The sequence below is a fragment of the Solanum verrucosum genome, unplaced genomic scaffold (assembly GCF_900185275.1).
Source record: "Solanum verrucosum unplaced genomic scaffold, falcon-dt-bn FXZP01000052.1, whole genome shotgun sequence".
Taxonomy (NCBI): Eukaryota; Viridiplantae; Streptophyta; class Magnoliopsida; order Solanales; family Solanaceae; genus Solanum; species Solanum verrucosum.
Window position 1 is genome coordinate 1,003,822 of NW_026020193.1, and position 9,079 is coordinate 1,012,900.

At 34.9% G+C, this 9,079-nt stretch overlaps 1 pseudogene; it reads left to right on the forward strand.

Moving 5' to 3' along the window:
• Window positions 1-3,144: 3,144 nt before the first annotated feature.
• Window positions 3,145-7,096, forward strand: LOC125829448 (uncharacterized; annotated as a pseudogene).
• The last annotated feature ends 1,983 nt before the right edge of the window (window positions 7,097-9,079 follow it).

Below are 9,079 nucleotides of genomic sequence, written 5' to 3' on the forward strand. Positions count from 1 at the left end.
GCCAGTGATTGTTACTCCATACAATTTATCTCCAGGAATGTGTATGAAAGAAGCTTACATGTTCTTAACTATCATTGTTCCAGGGCCACACAATCCTAAGCAAAAAATTGATGTTTATCTACAACCTCTAATAAAAGAATTGACTTTGTTGTGGGAGACAGGTGTAGAAGCATTTGACAACTCAAAAAAGCAAAATTTTCAATTAAGAGCAGCTTTGATGTGGACTATCAATGACTTTCCAGCATATTCTATGTTATCAGGATGGAGTACCAGTGGCAATTTAGCATGCCCTTATTGTATGGAGGACGCACAATCCTTCAGATTACATTATGGTGGGAAAATAACTTGGTTTGATAGTCATAGGATGTTTCTTGATCAAAACCATCCATTTAGGAAAGATCGTAAAAACTTTCTTAAAGGTCATACTGTTACAAGATCGTCACCACCTGTTAGAATGGGACAAGAAATTCTTACTCAAATCTGTGAGTTGGGGATAAGGAAGGTAACTGAGTTAGATGCTGAAGAAGTTAATAAGAGATTATGTAAGTCATGTGGTTGGAAAAAACGAAGCATCTTTTGGGATTTGCCTTATTGGAGTTCTAATATGATACGGCATAATCTTGATGTCATGCATATTGAGAAGAATGTCTTTGATAATGTATTTAATACAGTTCTTAATGTTGATGGCAAACCCAAAGACAATCCCAAAGCACGTCAGGATGTTGCAAAATACTGTAATTGGCCAGAGTTAGCAAGAAATCCCGATGGAAGCTATCCCAAGGCTGCATATACAATAGACAAGAATAAAAAAAAGGTCTAGTTTGATTGGTTGGAAGGTGTGAAGTTTCTAGATGGGTATGTTTCAAATATGAGTCGATGCCTTGACACAGACAAATTTAAGTTATTTGGGATGAAAAGTCATGATTGTCATGTGTTCATGCAACGACTATTGCCAATTTCCTTTCGTGAGCTATTTCCTAGTAATGTGTGGCAAGCACTTACAGAGTTGAGTTTATTTTTTAAAGATCTAACTTCAACAGTTCTTCGAAAGGTGGACTTAGAGAGATTAGAGGTACACATCCCACAAATTTTGTGTAAGTTAGAACGAATATTCCCTCCTAGATTCTTTAACTCAATGGAACATTTACCCGTGCACCTTCCATATGAAGCAAGAATTGTTGGACCTGTACAATATAAATAGATGTATCCTTTTGAGAGGTAAATATAAAATATTTATGCAGTTATATAGTGTCAATATGCTAGTTCAATATGATCATTTAATTTCTTACATATATAGGTACCTTCGAACTCTTAAAAATATGATAGGCAACAAAGCTAGTGTTGAGGGTTCTATTTGTGAAGCATACTTGATGGCTGAATCAACACAATTCTTTTCTCATTATTTTGAACCTCATGTTATGTCACATCATCATAATGTGTCCCGTAATGATGATGGTGGTGTTATGAAAGATGATGAAGAAAATTTATCAATATTCACCCATCCAGGAAGGTTATCGGGTGAAGCCAAAAAGAGAGATTTGTCTCTTGAGGAAATTAAGGCTGCCCAAACTTATATTCTTCTAAATTGTCAAGAGGTTGAGCCGTTTGGGAGGTACAATTTTAAAGGTTATACTTCGTTCATATAATAAATTTGTCCATATATTATGAATTTATTTTTGACTTATTTTGTTGCAATGAAGCTTGTATGTGCAACGTTTGCAAGAACAGTTTCCGAATCTCTCTCAAGATCAAATAGATGAGAGTCTCGAAACATATTTTTCTGTATGGTTCAAGGAATATGTAAGCCTAATTAAATCATCACTATCATTTAAAATATAATGTGTTGAATTGTCTTGTGAATTAGACTAAATCTTATCATATTTTTTTTAAATAGGTTCGATCCAACCATATTGAAAATGAATACTTGTGTAGTCTTGCTCATGGACCATTAATAAGTGTGTATTCTTATCTAGTGTGTTTTGTTAATGGATACAAATTTCACACAGTACATCGCGGTAGTGCAAGATCAACAATGAATAGTGGAGTTTGTATCTCGGATCCAAATACGGGTGATTACTATGGAAGGATTCAAGAAATTATACAAGTGGAATACTGTAGAGCACCTTTAAAGCAAGTTATGTTATTAAGTATGAATGGTTTGATCCGGCATTAAATATTGGTGTTAAGGTGCATAATCAGTATAAATTGGTCGATGTTAATCATCGTCGCCGATTTAAAAAATATGAACCTTTTATTCTTGCGATGCAAGCAACTCAAGTGTGTTATTTGTCTTATCCTAGCACAAAGAAGGACAAGGACGATTGGTTAGCTGTATTAAAAGTCAACCTTCGAGATGTCATTGAATTACCTGATGAGGGAGTGATCACAATACCAGAACCAAATCTTCCATTTCAAGTTGAAGAAGTTGAAGTTCATGAGATAGATATGAATATTATTGTTGATGAAACTATACTTCTGCATGATCTAAATGGGGAGGCAATTGAAATGGATGAACCAATTGATTATGGATTGTTTCCAGAGCATCATGAATTAGATGAAGAATTTACAGAAGATGAGTATGAAACTGAGAATGAATCTGAAGAGGATGATGAGGAGTTCGAAGAAGAAATAGATACAGACTAGTGTATTGATAGTAATGTGCTACAATGTATTTAATGACGTTTGTTTATAGTAGTATGTTTTGGATGCTATTTGTTTCTTGTGGAAAAACAGTGCTTACTGATTGTTGTGTCTTTTGTGTGCTTTGCAGCTCTAATTTCTTAAAGCTATTAGTATCTTTTTGTGTATGACATGCTTCAACTTTGGTTGAAATTTTTCTAAATGTACCTCATTTTTAGCATGAGCAGGTAAACTCAAGAAATAAGATAGTTGATTATATAGTTGGAAGGCATTCTCAAACTTCTGTTTTTCCTACTTCTGGACATTCTCAAGTTCAGTTTGGTCCATGATATGTGTGAAAGAATCTGAATATTTCTTAAAAGAGAGAAATTATTTAACTCAGATTAGATAAATATGATTGACTTTGTTTTTTTTGTAGATATGACACGAGGCAGAGGTCGAGGTAACACAAGTCGTGCAAGCAAGATGTCAATTGGAGGTCGAGGTTGCACAAGTTGAGTTAATATGCCTACTGTTCATATTCCCATAACTAGTTCTCAACAAGGTGGTATTAGTTCTTCTAGTGGACCAAATAATATCATTCAAGTTCAGACTTTAGTTCCTACTATTTCGCCTCCTGTTCAAACATCAGATCAATGTAGTACCCCATCAGTTCATCTTGAGCCAACCCTTGTAATACCTAATAGGAGCAATGCAATAGGTGAGGGTGCATCTATTGATCAGAGAAACGTAACAGGTGACTCTACATCTAGTCAAAACAACACAATAGGTGAAGGTGAGAGCAATAGTAACCCTGAACAACAGACGCTCGTTTTTCTTTCTGCTGCCGGGTTAGTGTGTATTTGCACTATTATTATTAATATACTGTGAATTTCTATATCAAAGAGTTCATATAATAGCTTCAATTTTTTTCAGGTTGGAACCTTTAAGTACTTGCTCTAACCGAATATGTGAGTCTTTCAAGAGTGAGCTTGATCCCAAGGGAACTAATTGGAAAAGTGTCCCACAAGAAACAAAATATTTTTATCTAGGCGAATTCGAGGTATAATATTTCAGCATTTTAATTTAAAAAGTTCATCAGTTTTATAGTTTGGATACTGATGTTGTTATTTATAAAACTATTTCAGAAGGAATTCTATTGGGATCCATCCATTGATAGTGAAGTGAAGATACAATGGCGAAGAAAGGCAGCGAGAAGGTACAGTGATTTCATTTCTGGCTTAAAAAAAGAAGGAAAATGGCCAAAATATATTTCAGAAGAAATATGGGAAAGTTGGATGAGTATTTGGAAGAAACCTGAGGTTATTGAAAAGTCAAAAATAAATTCAAGAAATCGTTGTGGCGGTCAGGATGCAGTTGTCAAAGGAACACACACGGGAGGCTCTATTACCATTGGAGAGCATCGTAAGAGACTTGTAAGTATATTTTCACGCACCCTTCATTTACTTGTGTCACAGTGACTATTTGCAATTGAGTTAGCATTCAAGTTTTTTCTCTAAGGATCTAGAATTTTGTGAACAAGAAAAAACATTTGTTAATGTCGATGTAGTGCTGATATGGATGTGTCTCCTAGCTAATCTTACTTTGTTATGAACTAACAGATATGGTCTCGAATTACACTATACCATGCTTTTATATTTTCATGTACTTTAATTTTTTTTTCTTGTATAGGCTATTAAAAATGGTCGCGATCCAACACCAAGTGAGATACATTTGCATGTCCATACACATGGTCATAATGGAAAATCTTTTGTTGGTGAACAAGCTCAAATCGTGCATGTAAGTTCAATATTCTTACTGTTGATCCTAAGGTGCTTTCTAATCTCTTCATTTGTGGCTGGTGTTATTAGTTTCAATTGTTGTGTTCTTTTCAGTCTTGGTCCACTACTCATTATATCTCTTCTTACTGTTGATAATACATGAGTTGATGATCCTAGTAATGCCTATATCTCTTCTTACTTCTCAAATAGTTTAGGAGAATGGTTAACATTGGATGACTTGATTTTCTCCATTCCCTTATGATTATTGGCATGAAGCTTTTATGATCTGCTAAGTGGTTGAAAAATCTGAAGGTTCTTGCCCCTTTTGGTGACATCTCTTCAAAAGGGAATGGAGATTTCTTGTGAACTCGATTTTTTAATTTTATATTGTTGTTGTGTTTATTTTATATAAATCCAGATAAAATGCTTTATCTCGATCTAGCAAACATTCCCCTTTTCGAGCTTCATTGTTATTGTCGGTATTGATTTTGATTGGAATAAGTTGCAGGTGCTTCCCCTTTATTTTCGTTCTAGCTTCTGTTATTTTTTATTTTTATTTTGATTGGAACACAATTGATCAGAGTAGCTAGACATTGTAGTTGTTTCCCAAGGGATGCAATTGTTTTCTGGCATTCTGAAAGCCTGTCAGCAACCACTGCTAAATCCTCCTGCTAATGACAAAGTTCACATACCATTATTAATTTTCTTCTTTTTTATTCACATCGATGTGTCTATAGAGGAATAACAAACAACACAAGATAGGTTGAGAGAAAGAACTATCTGTTTTATTTTCAGTTCACCATTTGAACCTTAGCTTCCTGGGCTCTTTTACTAAGATTTTTTATGCTTTCCAACTAGTCCTTGCTGGCATTTTATGTTGTTTGAGTGCTCAAATCCCTTTCTATAATCTTTATTTTCAGTTCAATTTTGAGAGTTGTGTTCTTCTTCTCTAGACACTTAAGCTTGACAAAGATATCAGGATCAGTAGAAGTAGGCGTTGTAGTTGTTTCTCAAGTGCAGTTTTTTCAGATTTCAATTATTTTTTCTCAATTTCAATATGTTAAGAAGATCATAATTTAAACATGTACTAGAATTCATATTATTGTATTTGATGGGAAAAGATAATATACTAGGTCCATAGTTGAAGATAAGCCTCTGTCTCATCATTTAAACTAGAAGCAGACTTTGCAATCAAAGCTTCTCCTTCCATAGAAATCTCGCTTTCCACCTTCCAATCCAATCCTGGACTGAGCCAGCCACACAATCTGGCGACTCCACCAATCGTGGCCTATTTCTAGTATCATTGCTGCTAGGACCATAACAGAAGACACATGTAAGTCTTCCTACAACATACAGACCTTCTTCAGTAATGGGTCTCCACTGCACAACACATGAAAAATTAATTCCCAAACCAACATTAAGTCCTCTTAGGATGTGCACTGTACGGAGAACATAAAACAGTTCCTCTGAAAAAGCCTATCATCAAAACAAATAATTTTCAGAATTGTTTTACAATATATGCATATTTAATTCACCAACTGGTTCAACTGGCAACTGTTATCACCGTGTGAATGAAGGAAAATCAATGTTGTTAACTGCCAATATACTATTGTTTCCAAAGGTGGGGACTTATGGTTAGACAATAGGAAACCTGCTGAAGTTTACTAGGTGAAAGGATCGTGACTGCAGCAACTAGGAAAAAAAGACATTTTCCTTTCCGCAACCTAGCAAATTAGGAAAGAAAGATTTATGTTTTCTGACCCTCAGACTTATCTGACCATTCTTTCAACTTCTCAAGTTCTACCCTCAGACTTATCTGACCATTCCTCAACTTCTCAAGCTCCTCTCCTAGATTATTGTTCATGAGATCAACACGAGGACTAGTGTTAATCTGGAATTCTGCTTTCGATACATTTCAGTCAGTGCTTTTTATGAGTTGTGTTCTCCTTCTCTAAACACTTAAGCCTGACAAAGATATTAGGATCAGTAGAATTAGGCGTTGTAGATTAAATAGTTGTTTCTCAAGTGCAGTTTTTTCAGATTTCAATATTTTGGTGTTGATCTGGAATTCCGCTTTCAATATTTGATGTTGGTTTTGTTCAAAATTTAGTCATGTGAACTTTTTTTTGCGCAGTTTGTCTGTTTTTATTCTTAGATCTTTTTTAACTGCATAATTTTTTAAACAAATGAGAACTCATTGCTGTTAGTTGAGTCTGTATGTGTCTATTGTTGTTATAAATAAATAATTTCACTAATTTTCACTCTTTTGCAGGAAAAATATCAAGAAATATTACAGAACCAAACACAAACTCAATCTGAAGTTGATCAATGGAAAGCATATTATCAAGCAGGAGGAGGGGAAAAGAAAAGAAGGATATATGGTCTTGGAGCTCAAGCAAAAGTATTTTATGGACCAAATTTTCGTGTCTCTTCTGGATCTGATGCTTCCGGCTCAGTACCATGTCCAAAGGCTCAAACAACACCGACAGAAAATATGGATGAGTTAGTGGTGCGAATGATTCCTTCGCTAACTAATCACTTGCTTCCTATATTTGTAGAGCAGGTACGTGGTTTGATTTCTCCAACCTCATCTCAAGCAGACTCAGCTACCACATCCATCAACTATTGCACCTGTAATTCCTGCTGCAACTGCAAAAAATATCGATGAGGATCGTGCATCGCTTTCTAAGGAATGATTGTGGCTCTCTAGTCTCTCTTAGTTAGTTTTTGTTGGCTAGATTTTGTTGCAAATGCTTTCAGCTATATATTTGCTTGAAATTTATCATTGGGGATATTTTGAACTTGGTAATATAATTTGCACTTAGCTATGTATTTTGGATCTTGTAGAATATTAATTTCTACGAATTAAGTTAATTTTATGATTATATAATATGTGTTGAAATATGTATTTAATTACACAAATAAAAATATATTGATAGATTTGTGACAAATTATTTTCGTCGCTAAATGAATGGAGATGAAATTAGCAACAAAATATTTGGTCGCCCTATATGATAAAACGATGAAATAATATATAAAATGAGGGATAAAATTTAAAATACACGACAATTTTTTTTTTCGCTAAAGAAATTGGTGACGAAATTAGCGACAATAATTTGGTCGCCAATATGTTGAGACGACGAAATAAGTTACAAGAACAACAACATAAATTACAAAAGTAGTGACATATTTTTTCGTTGCTAATATTGACAACGGATAACTTTCTTCGCAAATCCGTCACTCAATTTGTGACGGATTCAATTTTTTTGTCGCTAAATGGTTAGCTACGCGCATATAGAGACGAACAATATTTTGTTGCTATTCTGTCGCTAAACCAAAATAGCGACGAAATAAGCTATTTAGCGACCGATTTTGTTTGTCGCTAAACATAGTTTTTTTTTGTAGTGTTATGAGTTATTAGTAGTAGTTATTTTTAGGAGTCGTGGTTCTTGTCCCGACACTCGTCCATTTATAGTAGAGGCTTCATAGATAGACAGTTTTGGAGAGTCTTTCAATTTTAGATATTTTATTTAAAACATATGATTCATACTCAGTATAATCAACGAAGTTTTGAGATTCAGTAAACTATTTTTTAAACGTTTCTTTCAATTTGATGCTTATATATGCTCAAGTTAGTCTTCCCTTTGTAGTCAGCCAAGATGAGGGTTTGCTTGAGGACCAACAATGGTTCTTGTGTGCAGGCCACGTCCAGGGTGTAGGATCGAGTCTTTACATCTTGTGTCACCACTAGTAAAACAACTATACTCTTGAATGGATCAAGAACAAATTTCTTTGAGCCATCAAGGGGGATAAAATGGGGAGACCCTATGTCACCTTATTTGTTCATCTTGTGTATGGAAATCCTGTCAAGGAAAATTGATGAGTCGGTCAAGTTAAAAAATTTGATCCTCATAAAGATCTCGAACAAAGGTCCAAGTTTCTCCCATCTATTCTTGGCGGACAACCTAGTCCTATTGTGTCGAGCTGAAAATAAATGTTGCCAAAACGTGAATAAAGTAATAGAAGATTTCTGTAAATCCTCTGGGCAGACAGTAAATACCTCAAAATCAAAACTTATCTTCTCTCGAAACTGCCCAAAAACCTTAAGTCAAACCATCTCAAAGGAACTGGGGATTAGAAATGGTAAGAACTTGGGTAAATACTTGGGATTTCTATTAACACAGCATAGGACATCCAACGTAGATTTCCAACCTATATTAAATAACACGCAGTCTACACTAGCAGGATTGAAAACAAAAATCCTAAATATGGTAGGAAGAACCACCCTAGCTAAGGCTTGTTTAAACAATATCCCTACACACCTAATACAATTCACGAAACTACCTAGCAAAGTTACTAAACAATTGACCAAATTCAACGTAACTTCATCTGGAGTTCAAAGTGTGAAAAAAAGAAACTTCACATGATCAAATGGGCAATGATTACCTCTGATAAATGTAAAGAAGGCTTGAGCATCTAAAACGCGGAAACTAAAAACTTAACTCTACTATCATGTAATGACCCTCCTGGTCATTTCTGTGTCTTGCCTTCTGTGTGTCGTTTAGAGCGTTCCTATAGCTACCCCAAGTCATTTATGACTTGCTGGGACTGACAGTTCAGTCACCTGGTCGTTCGTTTGGTCTTGGTGCGAGTTTTTGTGTTTTGGAGCTTATGAACCT